The sequence below is a fragment of the Apodemus sylvaticus genome, chromosome 4 (assembly GCF_947179515.1).
Source record: "Apodemus sylvaticus chromosome 4, mApoSyl1.1, whole genome shotgun sequence".
In the NCBI taxonomy this organism is placed as follows: Eukaryota; Metazoa; Chordata; class Mammalia; order Rodentia; family Muridae; genus Apodemus; species Apodemus sylvaticus.
Genome location: NC_067475.1, coordinates 165,180,537 through 165,194,592, shown reverse-complemented (window position 1 = coordinate 165,194,592; position 14,056 = coordinate 165,180,537). Strand labels below are relative to the sequence as shown.

Here is a 14,056-nt window from a genome sequence, read left to right as displayed (position 1 = left end):
ATTAAAAACAATGAATTCATGAAATTCTTAGACAAATGGATGGAACTGGAGAATATCATCCTGAGTGAGATAACCCAATCACAAAAGAACACTCATGGTATGTACAGAGCCATATTGGGGCAGTCATGCACATGGTTTGAGTTTGACATTGGTCAAGGACAATCTCTGGCTTCGGGCAGGAATCTGCTGGAAGGACATAATAGGGAAGTAGGTTAAAGCAGGAATTTTTATCCTAGGGTGGAGAAGCTCAGTGAAGGTTAAGCTCATTGTTCCTCCAGGTCTAGGAATTCCTGAATTAAGCAGGTGACTCACCCAGCTGCGGAGCAGTCAAGACAGGGACCTCCAAGAGAAGCTAAACAACTTCCACCGGAACTCAGCCTGGAGTCTGGGGGGGAAGGGTTTGCCCAAACTGTTAAAAGGTCTGACCGCCATTAAAGTTTCCGGCCTTGATCAGTGAAATATTGTCTTGGCCCTTCTTTCTTTTTACCCCTTCCCCATCTATCCCTCAGCTTCTGTTCCAGCAACCCAGTTCATAATAGCTGCAGGCAGCTATGGAATACAACAATCGTATGCACTCACCGATAAGTGGATATTAGCCTAGAAGCTTGGAATACCCAAGACCCAATTCACATATCAAATGATGCCTAAGAAGGCAGAACAAAGTATAGATCCTTGGATCCATTGTAGAAAGAGGAAAAATACCCACAGAAGGAGATACAAAGCCAAAGATTGAGCAGAGTCTGAGTGCAAGAGCATCCAGAGACTATTCCACCCAAGGATGCATCCTATATACAGTTACAAAACCCAGGCACTATTGTGTGTGTCCACAAGTGCTGTCTGACTGGAGCCAGATATAGCTATCACCTAGGAGGGTCTCCTAGTGCATGACAAATACAGAGAGGGGCACTCTCAGCCAGCCATTGAACTGAGCACAGGAACCCCAATAGGGGAGCTAGAGAAAGGACCCAAGAGCTGAAGGAGTTTGCAATACCATAGGAGGAACAACAATATGAGTCACCCAGTATTCCCAGAGCTCCCAGGGACAATACCATCAACCAAAGAGTACACATGGAGTTACCCATGGCTCCATATACATCAGCAGCAGAGGATGGTCTTGTTAGACACCAAAGGAAGGAGAGGCCCTTGGTCCTGGAAAGACTTGGTGCAGTAGTGTAGAGTAATGCCAGGATAGGGAAGCGGGGGTGGGTTGATTGGGGAAGGGGAGATGGCTTATGGGATTTTCGGGGGAAGGGTGAACCAGGAAAGGGAACATTTGAAATGTAAATAAAGAATATATCTAATTAAAAAAAAAGAATGACTAGAACTGGAGAGGTGGGTCAGTCTTTAACAGAACATGCTAGTTCTTCCAGAGGACCAAGTTTGTTCCCAGTGTCCACATCAGGGAGTGCCAGGAGCCATAAGGGGACAAACTAATATACTAGCAGGTGATCATCCTGAAATGCGTGCTTTGGATTATTATATAATCTGTGACAGGTGAGCCCCCATTCAGCAAGGCTGTGGGGGACTAATTTTAGGAAAGATTCCTGCTATTAATATGCTTTTCCTGTTATTATTATACATACATAATAATAAGTAATAGCACACCCCTTTAGAGCAGATCTCTGCAGATCCATGAAGATGTATTGTCTTATAGTGATGCTATGTAGACAAATAGATGACTTAAGTTTTAATGATGATTCTATAAGAATTCCTAAAATTATATTTGTGATTATTAAGCTCTTTAATAGTGGAACTTCTATTAGGTCCTTTTCTGATAGTCAAAACGGCAATGAGAACTCTGCCAGTCTCCCAAGTGTCACAAGTTAATTGCTCTAAGATGGCAACCAGACTTTCTCCTACTCAGAGCACATTCCAAGAGGTTGTAAAACAATTAACCAAAGGTCATAAAAAGGGAACTAGGATTTATTATAGATGCTAGGACAGAAGATGAAGTAATGACTGGGTTTATCTATACAAAACTTCACTTATAACTTAGTTATGGTTTTAAACTTTCTATGAACCTGTAGAGAAGAAGAGTGATAGATGTTACTATCTAGATAATTACTCCTAATGGCTATGCATGCAAACATTCTCTGTTGTAAACTTCTATTTCAATTTATGATTTGATTTTTGTGTGAACTTGTGATGAACTTTGTAACACGTGATCATGTATTCTGAAAGACTTATAAGTACTGAAGACAAAAGAGAAAGGGCACTACTTCTCTCTTCTCTCCTTTTCACTACTTTCTCTCTCTCTCTTTTCTCTGGCACACGCTCTTTTCCTCCTTCTCTCTCCTGCTTTCTCTCACTTTTTACCTTTCCCCACTTAGAAGAATTTTTCCCTTTCTCCACTTAGGATCTTTCCACTTTTCCCTCTTAGATAGCTTTCATAGGAAACTCTTTACAACTTAGTAATAAACTCATTAACCACTTCTTTAAGTGTCCCATTTTTCTTTCTGTGACTTCTGACTAGTAAGTAGGCTGAAAGTTAGAGCCCAGCAGTTCCTGCTGACATTGCTTAATCCTCAGCTGTTAGGCTGCAGGTGTTAATCACCTGTTCAACTTCAACTGTTAGCCCCGCAAGCTGGATACTCATCACAAACATCTGCACTGTGGTTTCTATAGCTAAGGCTCTGGGAAATGGTGGAACAAGAGGCAAAAAGATTATGAGAGCTGGAAGACAAGGGCCACCATTGTGAAAAGAGCACCTAACAATATAGTTGGCTGAACAAGATCCACACAGCAACACTACCAGTTGACTACCAATATGGATTGGAGGAAATCACACCATGTCCTGCATTTAGACAAATAGACAATGCCTGCAGAGCTGGAGAGTCAATTTCCTTCAGAGACAAGCTCCCAAATGGGCTTCCCATTACAAGTGTCCATGCCTGGACACAGGTACATATAAGTAGTGCAGAGAGTCACGTGTGTATTATCAGGGTTCTCCAAAGTATAAAGGCTGAGAGATTAAAGGAGATTTATTACACTGACCCATAGGATATAAGCTGTGTAATGCAGCAATGGCTGTACCACAATGGAAGCTCTAAGAATCCAGTCATTCGGACCATGAGATTGGATGTTTCTGGAGTCCCACCAGTGCTGGAGCCTGGGAACATTCTTCAATTGCTGCTGCTTTTCAGTCTCCATTGGAATTGGGATTCTGAAAACCTTGGATATAACAGGGCAAATGAAACTGCTAGTGAGAGTAAGGGCAAGCAGGCAAAGAGAAAGCTTCCTTCATCCATGTACTTTTCTTTCTTTCTTTCTTTCTTTCTTTCTTTCTTTCTTTCTTTCTTTCTTTCTTCTTTCTTTCTTTTTCTTTTTTTAATTAGGTATAGTCTTTATTTACACTTCAAATGTTGTCCCCTTTCCTGGTTTCCCCCTCCCCCGAAAATCCCATAAGCCATCTCCCCTTCCCAAATCAACACCCCCCCCTCCCGCTTCCCTGTCCTGGTATTCCTCTACACTACTGTATCAAGTCTTTCAAGGACCAAGGGCCTCTCCCCCATTTGCTGTCCAACAAGATCATTCTCTGCTGCTGATGTGTCTAGGGCTATGGGTAACTCCAAGTGTATTCTTTGGTTGATGGATTTGACCCTGGGAGCTCTGGGAGTACTGGGTGACTCATATTGTTGTTCCTCCTATGGTGCTGCAAACCCCTTCAACTCCTTTGGTCCTTTATCTCATCTATTGGGGACCCTGTGCTCAGTTCAATGGCTGGCTGAGAGTTTTTCCCCTCTGTGTTTGTCATGCACTAGCAGAGCCTCCCAGGTGACAGCTATATCTGGCTCCTGTCAGCAAGCACTTGTGGGTGTCCACAATAGTGTCTGGGCTTTGTAATTGTATATGGGATGGATTCCTAGGTGGGGTAGTATCTGGATGATCTTTTCTTCAGACTCTGCTCCACTCTTTGTCTCTGTATCTCCTTCTGAGGGTATTTTGTTCCTCCTTCTAAGAAGGACTAGAGTTTCCATACATTGTTCTTGGGCATCAGAGCTAAACAAAGAATTTTCACCTGAAGAATGTCAAATGGCTGAGAAGCACCTAAAGAAATGTTTAACATCCTTAGTCATTAGGGAAATGCAAATCAAAACAACCCTGAGATTTTTACCTCACACCAGTCAGAATGGCTAAGAATAAAAACACAGGAGAGAATAGGTGCTGGAGAGGTTGTAGAGAAAGAGGAATACTCCTCCACTGCTAGTGGGATTGCAAACTGGTATTACCACTCTGGAAGTCAGTCTGACAGTTCCTCAGAAAACTGGGAATGATACTACCCGAGGACTCCACTATACCACTCTTGGGCATATACCCAGAGGATTCTCCCGCATGTAATAAGGACACATGCTCCACTATGTTCATAGCAGCCCTATTTATAATAGCCAGAATCCTGAAAGAACCCAGATGTCCCTCAATGGAAGAATGGATATAGAAAATGTGGTATATATATACACACAATGGAGTACTATTCAACCATTAAAAACAATAAATTCATGAAATTCTTAGACAAATGGATAGAACTGGAGAATATCATCTTGAGTGAGGTAACCCAATCACAAAAAACACTAACAGTATGTACTCACTGATAAGTGGATATTAGTCTAGAAGCTTGGAATACCCAAGACAAAATTCACATATCAAATGATATTCATGCACTTTTCTTTGTCCTTCCCTTGAAGGTATGGTTCAGACTAAGGCCCACCAAAAAAAATCCTATTAAGACAATCTCTCTAATGGTCTTGATAGGCAACACTTACTAAAGATAAATCATAAACAAATAAATAATTTAAATAGACTTAGAACCCTGGTAAAATAGAAGCTGCCATTAAAGTATCCCAACCAAAAACAAACAAATACACAAAACAAAAACCCGAACAAATGAACAAAACCAGGTCCAGCACAGAGTTCTGTTTTAGCATAGAATTCTTCTAGACTTTTAAAGAAGATATAATGGCAATATTCCTCAAATTATTCCACAGGACAGAAACAGAAGGAATATTGCCAAATGCATTTTACGATGCCACAGTCACGCTGATATGCAGATCACATAAACACCCAGCAAAGAGGATTACAGATCAGTTTCACTCATACAAAACTATTCAATAAAATACTTGCAAAGTAACTCCAAGAATACATTCAAAAGATCATCCACCATTATTGAGTGGGCTTCATCCTAGGGATTCAAAAATTATTCAATACACACAAATAAATACACGTAATCCACATATAAACAAACTGAAAGGAAAAGCCACATGATCATCTCATTAGGTACAGAAAAGGCCTCTGACAAAATAAATCCAACAGTCCTTCAAGATAAAGTTCCTGGAGAGATTAAAGATAAAAGAAAAATACCTCAACATAATAAAGGTGGTTTGCAACAATCCCATATCATCTTAAATGGGGAGACACTCCTAGCAATTCCACTAAAACCAGGGACAGCACCAGGTGGCCTACTCTCTCTGTATCTATTTAATAGAGTATTTGAAGTTTTAGCTAGAGCAATAAAACAACTGAGTGAGATCAAGGAGATACAAAGTGGAGAGAAATCAACATATCCTTATTTGCAGATGATAAGATACTATATATGTGACACTAAAAATTCCACCGTGGAACTCTTACAACTGATAATCACTTTCAGCATAGTGACAGAATACAAGATTAACTAAAAAGAAAAAATCAGTAGCCTTCCAATATACATTGACAAACAGGTTGAGAAAAAATCAGGGAAATAACATACTTTGCAGTAGCCATAAATAATATCTTCATATAACTCTTAGCAAGTAAAACAAATTGTATGATTAAAACTTCCAAGTTATTGAAAAAGATAGCAGAAAATGGAAAGTCTCACATGCTCACAATCTGTAGGATTAACAAAGAAAAATTGCATCCTACCAAAAGCAATCCAGAAATTCAATCCCCATCAAAATTCCAGTACAGTTCTTCATGGATCTTGAAAGGAATAGCTTAGCTGCATATGAAAAAACAACAACAGCAACAAGACCAAATAATAAGATAGAATAACTGAAACAAGCCTAAACATTAAAAGAACTGCTCACCACTCCTGATTTCAAGCTGCATTATACAGGTATAATAATAAAAGCATCATGGTATTGGCATAAAAACAGACAAGTTGATCAATGAATCAAACTGAAGATTCACATATAAAATCTAGTATTTTTTATAAGGAGGCCAGAAATACACTCTAGCAAAAAAGAAAGTATCTGTGACAAATGATGCTGGTCAAATTGGAAGTCTGCATGTAGGTGAATGCAAATAAATCCGTATGGATCATGCTGCACAAAGCTCATGTCCAAGTGGATTAAATATCTTACCATAAAAGAAGATGCCCGGAACCACTGTGAAATAGCCTTAACTCCTTGGCACAGAAGAAAATTTCCTGAGCAGAACACTGAGAGCACAGGTACTACGATTAACAATGAATAGAAACTCATGAAACTGAAAGGCTGCATAAGACAACACAGGAAGAAACAGAAGCCTGCAAAATGAGAAAATATTTCTACCATTCAATGTCTGATTTAACCGAAAGCACACTCCACAAAATGAACACACACCTGATACTGCTTGAGTCACCAAGAACCAGATATAGGTATGGATGACACCTGGAGAACAAGACCCCTAAATCATTAGATGAGGTCATGGCGACTGAAGCGGCTAGAACAGGACAGACATGGGTCTGCATCAGGGGCCTCTGCATATATACCATAGCTTTCCATTTACTATTTCTTTCTTTTTCTTTTTTTAAGATTTATTTATTATATGTGAGTACTGTAGCTGTCTTCAGACACTCCAGAAGAGGGCATCAGATCTCATTACAAATGGTTGTGAGCCACCATGTGGTTGGTAAGATTTGAACTCTGGACGTTCAGAAGAGCAGTCAGTGCTCTTAACCACTGAGCCACCTCTTCAGCCCCAGTTTACTATTGCTATAGAATTCTTGACTGTGCACATGAGTGGGCCTCTGATTCATGTGACTTCTCTTGGGGCTCTTTTCATTATGCTGGGTTGCCTTGTCCAATTTCACTGTGATAATTTTTTGTTTTGCCATATTTTGTGTTGTTATATTTGATTTTATCTCAGATTAAAAACTGTTCTTTCCTAGTGAAAGATTTTAAGGGAGCAAATCCAGATGGGAAGGGAGGCAGGAGGAACTGTGAGGAATAGAGGGAGGGGATTCTGTTGTCAGGAGATGTTGTATGAGAAAAGAATCTACTTTTAATAAAAGGGTAAAAAAGAAGGAAGGAAGGAAGGAAGGAAGGAAGGAAGGAAGGAAGGAAGGAAGGAAGGAAGGAAGGAAGGAAGGAAGGAAGGGAGGGAAGGAGGGAGGGGAGGGAGGGAGGAAGGGAGGGAGGGAGGGAGGGAGGAAGGAAGGAAGGAAGGAAGAACTCTCACAGGAGTTCCAGGAGTTAAATTGTAGTTGATTGCAGGTGTAATCATCTTGATGACTACAGTTAGCCATCTATAAAACTGGGAGAGATGTGGCCCCGTGGAGCGGAGCAGTGGGCAGGAGCCACACAGATGCATCACTCAGGTGTGAATTTCTCCAAAAGAAAATTATTAAGCAAATAAATTCGTAGCACAATCTGCAGGAGATTGAAAAATGGGATGAGTTATTTTTTCTTCTCTTCATCTTCTACCTTATCTTTCAGAACATGCAGTAGCATCGTACAAAATTTATTTATTTATTTATTTATTCATCTATTTATTTATTTAACCTTAAATCAAATAGTGGATGTCCTACGGGGAAATCTGTCTTCCATTCTGGTATAGGAAATGGAATGCTCTCTTCCTTATGATCACTGAGGGCAAATTAATGATCCAGGGTGTCCTGGGCGTTCAAGGTGTACCTGAGATTTACATTACGAATCGGTTTAATGAGATGAATATTAGTGTAAAATTCAAACACTAACTAGTGAATATTAATCAAATTCAAACACTAAATTTTAGTTTCTTTAAAATAACCATTCTTTTACCTTTTTCAAATTATGTTTTTTATTGAAATACATTTCATGAAAAATTTAAAATATATCATTATTTTTCTTATCACTTGCATGTTAATTGCTTAAAATTTAGTAATTTTAAATATATGCTTTCTTGCTTAAAATAGTGGTAAAATAACAATTTTATTTAATGAGCATAACATTGTTCTTTCAGGAACACATAATGCCCTAGGGGGTTATGTGGTCATCCAGGTTTACTCAGATCAAATACTTGTGGTCAGTGCCTTTTCTACCATATAATTAATGAAAAAAATTGGAAATTAATAGTTAATTATCTTATTCTTTAACATGTTGGTTTTGTTATCTGTTTCAGTTCTGGCTGTCTAAACATCTTAAGCTTAAAGCTACATTCCCTCAGAAGTGAGAATACCTTTACCCACTAATAAAACTAAGTGCGGCTTTTATTTGGTATGACGGCAGTGTTACCAGTCAGGATAATGGTTGTGTATCGCTGCTGATAATGACCTCCCGATGCTGAAGAGGGAACATCCTGGCAGGAAGCAGAGGAGCAGACCCCTGATTCCCCCTGCAGACAGGACAGGTGAAGCTCCTAAACAAAGATAAGCTGGGACACGTATGGAGGCAGAGGGCGCGGGCTCCCAGCCGGGACACGCATGGAGGCAGAGGGCGCGGGCTCCCAGCCGGGACACGCATGGAGGCAGAGGGCACGGGTTCCCAGCCCAGCCGAGCTACACACGGAAGAGCAGCAACCTGCAGCTGAAGACTCAAACATCTGGGGTCTGAGAAGAGGGGTCAGCGTTTCCAGGAAAAACACTTAAGGGAAATGCTGCAAAGTAATAAAAATTGGATGTAGCTTGGTATTCAGTATATAAACTTCAGAGATATCATCTCATCATGGTTATCATTAGACAAATACGGAAACTGAGAAGCTAAATGGCTTTGTAAAGAGAGCGTGAATAGTTTTAAAATGTCAAAACAGGCAATCTGGCTTGTAGTTCTGATATTAATATTTCACCCACAGATTTTAATACGTTAGAAAATTTCTGCTTAAGATACACATGTATAATATTTCCTCTGATGTTATATTCTTTAATGCAGTTTAATTCTAAACACTTACTGAATGTCTACTATGTGCATCCAATCTGCTAAGAGCATGTTTCTAAATCTGCCTGACTATAAGATTTAGCAATGATACACTGAAAGTATAAATTCATGTGCTTCAGTTATGGGTAAAGAATCAAAGATTTGAGCATAGAGACTTATTTAATTATGTAATAAATATTGCAGGTGACTTCATAATCTAGAAGTTCAGGGAGACATGGTCTCTAAAATTCCCCAGCTTTCTTTAGAGTACCTGGAGGGCTTTAAAATTCCAAAGTGCCTTTGGCCCCAGCCCCCTGTGGTCACTCCAGCTGAGACAGCATTGGCTTACTTTGGGGTGCCTTTGCATTTGGTTTTACTTTAATTCATGTACTTCAGGGATAGAAGAAGGTTTCGAGACTTCTTTTTTATGCCATTCATTGTGGAATTCAAGGAAATATCATGGAAAAATACCATTCAAAAATTTACATTAATGCATATTAAAAATCTGTCACATCACAAGTACTTCTTAAGTTTATCAAAGTGATTAGATTATTATTTATATTTTATCAATGTAAGTTTTGAAATATAAGAAATGTGCTTAGACTCCTAGGACTTGAAAAGTATACAAATACTACAGCTATATTTGAGCCAAGTGTGTTAGTACACAACTACAGCGTCAGCATTGGGGGTGGGGGCCAGGAGGATACGAAGTAGAAGTACAGGGTTATCCTCGGTTACACAGAAATTTGAAGCCTGCATGGCTACACAAGACTGTCTTAAAAAGAAAAATCGTAAACAAATAAGCAAGCACAAACCTAGATTGCTTGAACGTGAAATCTAAGCCTTTGTTATTTTGGTGACGCACTCTGGATGTGTCTGGTGCCCGCAGAGACGATGTCTTGTTACATACAGAATCGCCTAAATGTGTGAAGGGGGCAAGTGAATCAAGAAAACCACATTGACATTTTTCCACATAAAGGACTGGAATGAAGAACAGAAAGGCAAGAGATAAAAATCTGGGCTGTGAGGTGGGCGAGAGGAGCATGCACACAAGCAGCGAAAACTAACTCTGCCGAGAGAGGCTGTAACTCTGCCGAGAGAGGCTGCGGAGCCTCAGCCTCTGACCACTGAGGTGAACGGGTCAGGCAGAGCAGGGCTCTTTTAGAATGGAAAACCTTACATATGGAAAACATGAAAGAAAACCACCTTGGATTGGAGAATCAGAGCTTAAATATTTACCTAGGCTTTGGAGGTTAAACTTTTTTCAATTTTCATCTTGCTCGTTTCTGTTAATATATTACCCTAAATTATATAGGGCGTATTGAGGTCAATGCCATAATTCCCAAGGAGTCCTGAAACTGCTGAACAGTCATTGTGCTGGGACTTTAAGAGCACAGGGCAATGTTTGTTTTTCCCAGCAAGTGAAATTCCAGAGCTTCTTGACTAGACAAACAGTGCAAACATTTATCCTCAAAAAAAAAAAAAAAAAAAAAATGCTTCAACAGACGTTGCATCTAGAATCTTAGTTCAGCAACACAATTTTAGTACTTTTTTGAACAACCAGAGAATATAGTTGGGTGTTGGCTGCCTAAAAATAGCTTGTCTCTCTTACTACATGAAGGAGTTATACTTATTATCATAGGTCTTCTAAACGGAACAGCCATTGGAAAATAGCATATGAGAACATAAATAAGGGAGACAGGAAAGCCTTGACTCTAGAAACATTGGTTGTGATGAGTTACTTAACACAGAGCCTGAGATAGAACTGCCACTTAGATTATGTTTCTACACAGCATATAGTTTATCATATCCACAATCACTAAACTGTGATAAACACTAAGGAAACTCTGTAGAGTTACTTTGCATGTGATTGAATGAAATACATGCAATAAAATTTCAACATTATCAATATATTGTGAAGATAGGAATTCCTTTGTCCTTTAATTATTGCTTAGGCATCAAATGTGTTCCGTGCTGTGTGCTAATAATACTGTGCAAGCAAGGTAGGTGCTCCCTACACTCAATCAATAATCACACATGCATGTAACTGATATGATAAATACACCGGTGTGTCTGCTAAGAAGTCCTCAGTTTTGAGGAGGAATATTTTAATTGAACAACTTTTTATAGACACGAAAAAAGTTAAATAGTTAAGAAAGTCTATTTAAATTCAAACCTATGTGAATCTATGTGGGGAAGTTAATTTATAACCGTAGAATTGTATCTTAACAGAAAAATAAATGCTAGCTTATATAATAAATATTGTAGATGTGAATATCTGTTTAAATTTTGATAAAGTATGGAAAACTATTGATGAATACACACACACACATACACTCTCTCACACACATATATATTCTTTATTAGAATTTTACTGCTGTGAAAAGGCACCATGAGCAAGAAACTCTTATAAAAGAAAACATTTAACTGTGGCTGGTTTACAGTTTCAGAGGTTTAGTCCATTATGCTATTGTCATGGTGGGACACAGGGCAGCACGCAGGCAGAGGCAGTGCTGGAGAAGGAGCTGAGAGTTGTACATCTGGAGAGCAGTCAGCAGGAAGTGAATGCTACACTGGCCATGGCTTGAGCATGTGAAGCCTCACCCGGCCCCAAGTGACACACTTTTTCTCTAAAAGGCCACACTTACACCAACAGGCAGAGGTGTCATTCTATGTCTCCTCTCTGTATAAAATCTGAAGTGTAAGTAATCTGCACTTGGAAATTGTATATGAAATATTAGCACACTTAAGGTTTGTGCATGGAGGAAGACAATTACCTTCCTGGATAGATGGGTAAAGGTTATTATTTTATCTCAGTGTCTGGCAAAGCTTCAGTAGCTCAGCAGAGGAAGACACAATAGAAATAATGATTTGTCAAAGCTTTATGTCAATTTCTCCACTAAACTGTCAGTTCAGTTGTCTAATAGAGAGGAATACACACAAAATATGAGACATTTTATAATGTTAAATATATACATTTAATAAATGACAGAAAGTTAATACTAAATGGATTTGTTATTTGCAAAATTGGAAATAGTTTGGTTATTCTAAGGACATTTGTAACATTACTAATTTTTAAAATGCCAATAAATTTATCTCTTTAACCTAATAAGTAAAAACCGTTGGTGTAATTATAACTGAAAACTTCCTTGGATTTGTATTTGTTTGTCACTCAGAACCTGAGTATATTCAACCTAGTGACCCACAGAACTACATTTATTTACCCAAGCTTCTAGAAAGTTATAGTAGAAAGCTATTTTTTCTTTTCTTTTTAAAAATTTTCTATATTCTTTGTTTACATTCCAAATTATTTCCCCTTTTCCAGTTCTCCCCTCCCCATATGTCCCATAAGCCTTCTTCTCTCCACCCATTCTCCAAACACCTCCCTCCTTTTTCTCTGTCCTGGTAATCCCCTACAATGCTGGATCAAGCCTTTCCCAGATCAGGGCCCTCTCCTTACTTCTTCATGGGAGTCATTTGTTATTCTAATTGTGTCTTGGGTATTCAGAGCTTCTGGGCTAATTAAAATCCACTTATCAGTGACTGCATTCCATGTGTATTCTTTTGTGATTGGGTTACCTCACTTAGGATTTTGCTTAAGAATTTCATGAATTCATTGTTTTCAATTGCTGAGTAGTATTCTGTTGTGTAAATATACCATATTTTCTGTATCCATTCCTCCATTGAGGGACATCTGGGTTCTTTCCAGCTTCTGACTATTATAAATAAGGCTGCTATGAACATAATGGAGCATGTGTCCTTATTGCTTGCTGGGGAATCCTTTGGGTATATGCTCAGGAGAGGTATAGCAGGGTCCTCTGGAAAGCTATTTTTTGAATCAGGCTTTACTGTGGATTGCAAGGGAATTTCCACAAAGCAATCTCCCATACAGATCTGTCAAGTATCACATACTCAATAACTTAATCTTTATTCAGCATGGAGATGAAACTGTTTCTCATCTAGTATTACCTCAGCAAAAGCAAGTCACAGGCCAGTAACAGCAGTTAAATCGGATCAGCTAGCTACAGCAAGCCGATGTGTGTGTGAGGTTTATGTTCACACACAGCTGTATGACGCTGAAATCCAGTCTATATTCTCAGCAAGTCCTTGATAATGGCCTCAGCTGAAGCTAATAAACAGTGGTATTGCTATTTCAAATACGTTCTAGTATAATTTTTCAAGTATTTTTGTATGTCAAAAAGATTCTTCTAATCACTGAATTATTGAATTGACTAGATTGAAAGAAAAGGTTTTAAGGACTAGTAGAAATTCAATAAAACTAATGAAAATAAACTTTAGAACAGTGGTTCTCTGAAGTGCATGAGGATAGCATCATTCTACCTCTTTTAAGATCATTTAACTTTAATGGATGTTATAAATTTTCTCATGATTAAATTTGTATAACCTAATTAAGTGTAAAAGTGAAAGGGATAGAATTTTGTTATTTTTTCATAGTAAGACTTAGAAATATTCTGAGATTGCTACATGTTCCTTAGAGAACTCTGAAATCTGCAGGTAGAATTTATTCTCCAAAACACTCACTTCTACAGCTAGGTGTGGTGACGCATTCTTGTGATCCCTGCACTAGGGTGACTAGAGCAGTGGATCCTGAGCTCTAGGCTGACTGTGCAGAGTTCAAGGCCATCCTTAAACAGTGAAACCTCCTGCCAGAAAAAAAAGTCAAAGCTCAGAAGAAAACTAAAATCTCAGAGCCAGACTGTGGGAGCTGAGAGTGGATTTCTGAGTGGCAAACAGATGCCACTTGAATACTCCAGGTGCACGGTGTTCTGAGGAACCCAGATTTTCTGCTGGCATTGGTCTGTATTTCAGAGAATTCAGACATCCTGGTGGTCCTGACTTCACAAGATTTTCACTTCCATAGTAATGCACCTCAGCTGTTCCTTAGCTCAGGATTCGGAGTTGAAAAAGGTTTCTAGGAAAGACTTTGGGCCTGTGGTACCTTAAGCAGCCCGACTATAATTCAGATCCAG

General features: G+C 39.0%; 1 long non-coding RNA gene across 4 annotated transcripts in view; it reads left to right on the top strand.

Moving 5' to 3' along the window:
• LOC127683548 (uncharacterized) overlaps positions 1 to 14,056 on the top strand; it is a 73,128-nt gene that overhangs the window by 47,438 nt on the left and 11,634 nt on the right. The window contains exons 3-4 of one of the 4 annotated variants that reach the window (XR_007977579.1): positions 7,449 to 7,552; positions 8,335 to 12,776. The exons of 1 other annotated variant lie outside the window; for it this stretch is intronic. This is a non-coding gene — a long non-coding RNA (uncharacterized LOC127683548). Of the gene's footprint in view, positions 1 to 278; positions 460 to 7,448; positions 7,553 to 8,334; positions 12,777 to 14,056 lie in introns of those variants that run through there. 2 more of the 4 variants (XR_007977575.1, XR_007977577.1) reach the window with 2 other exon arrangements.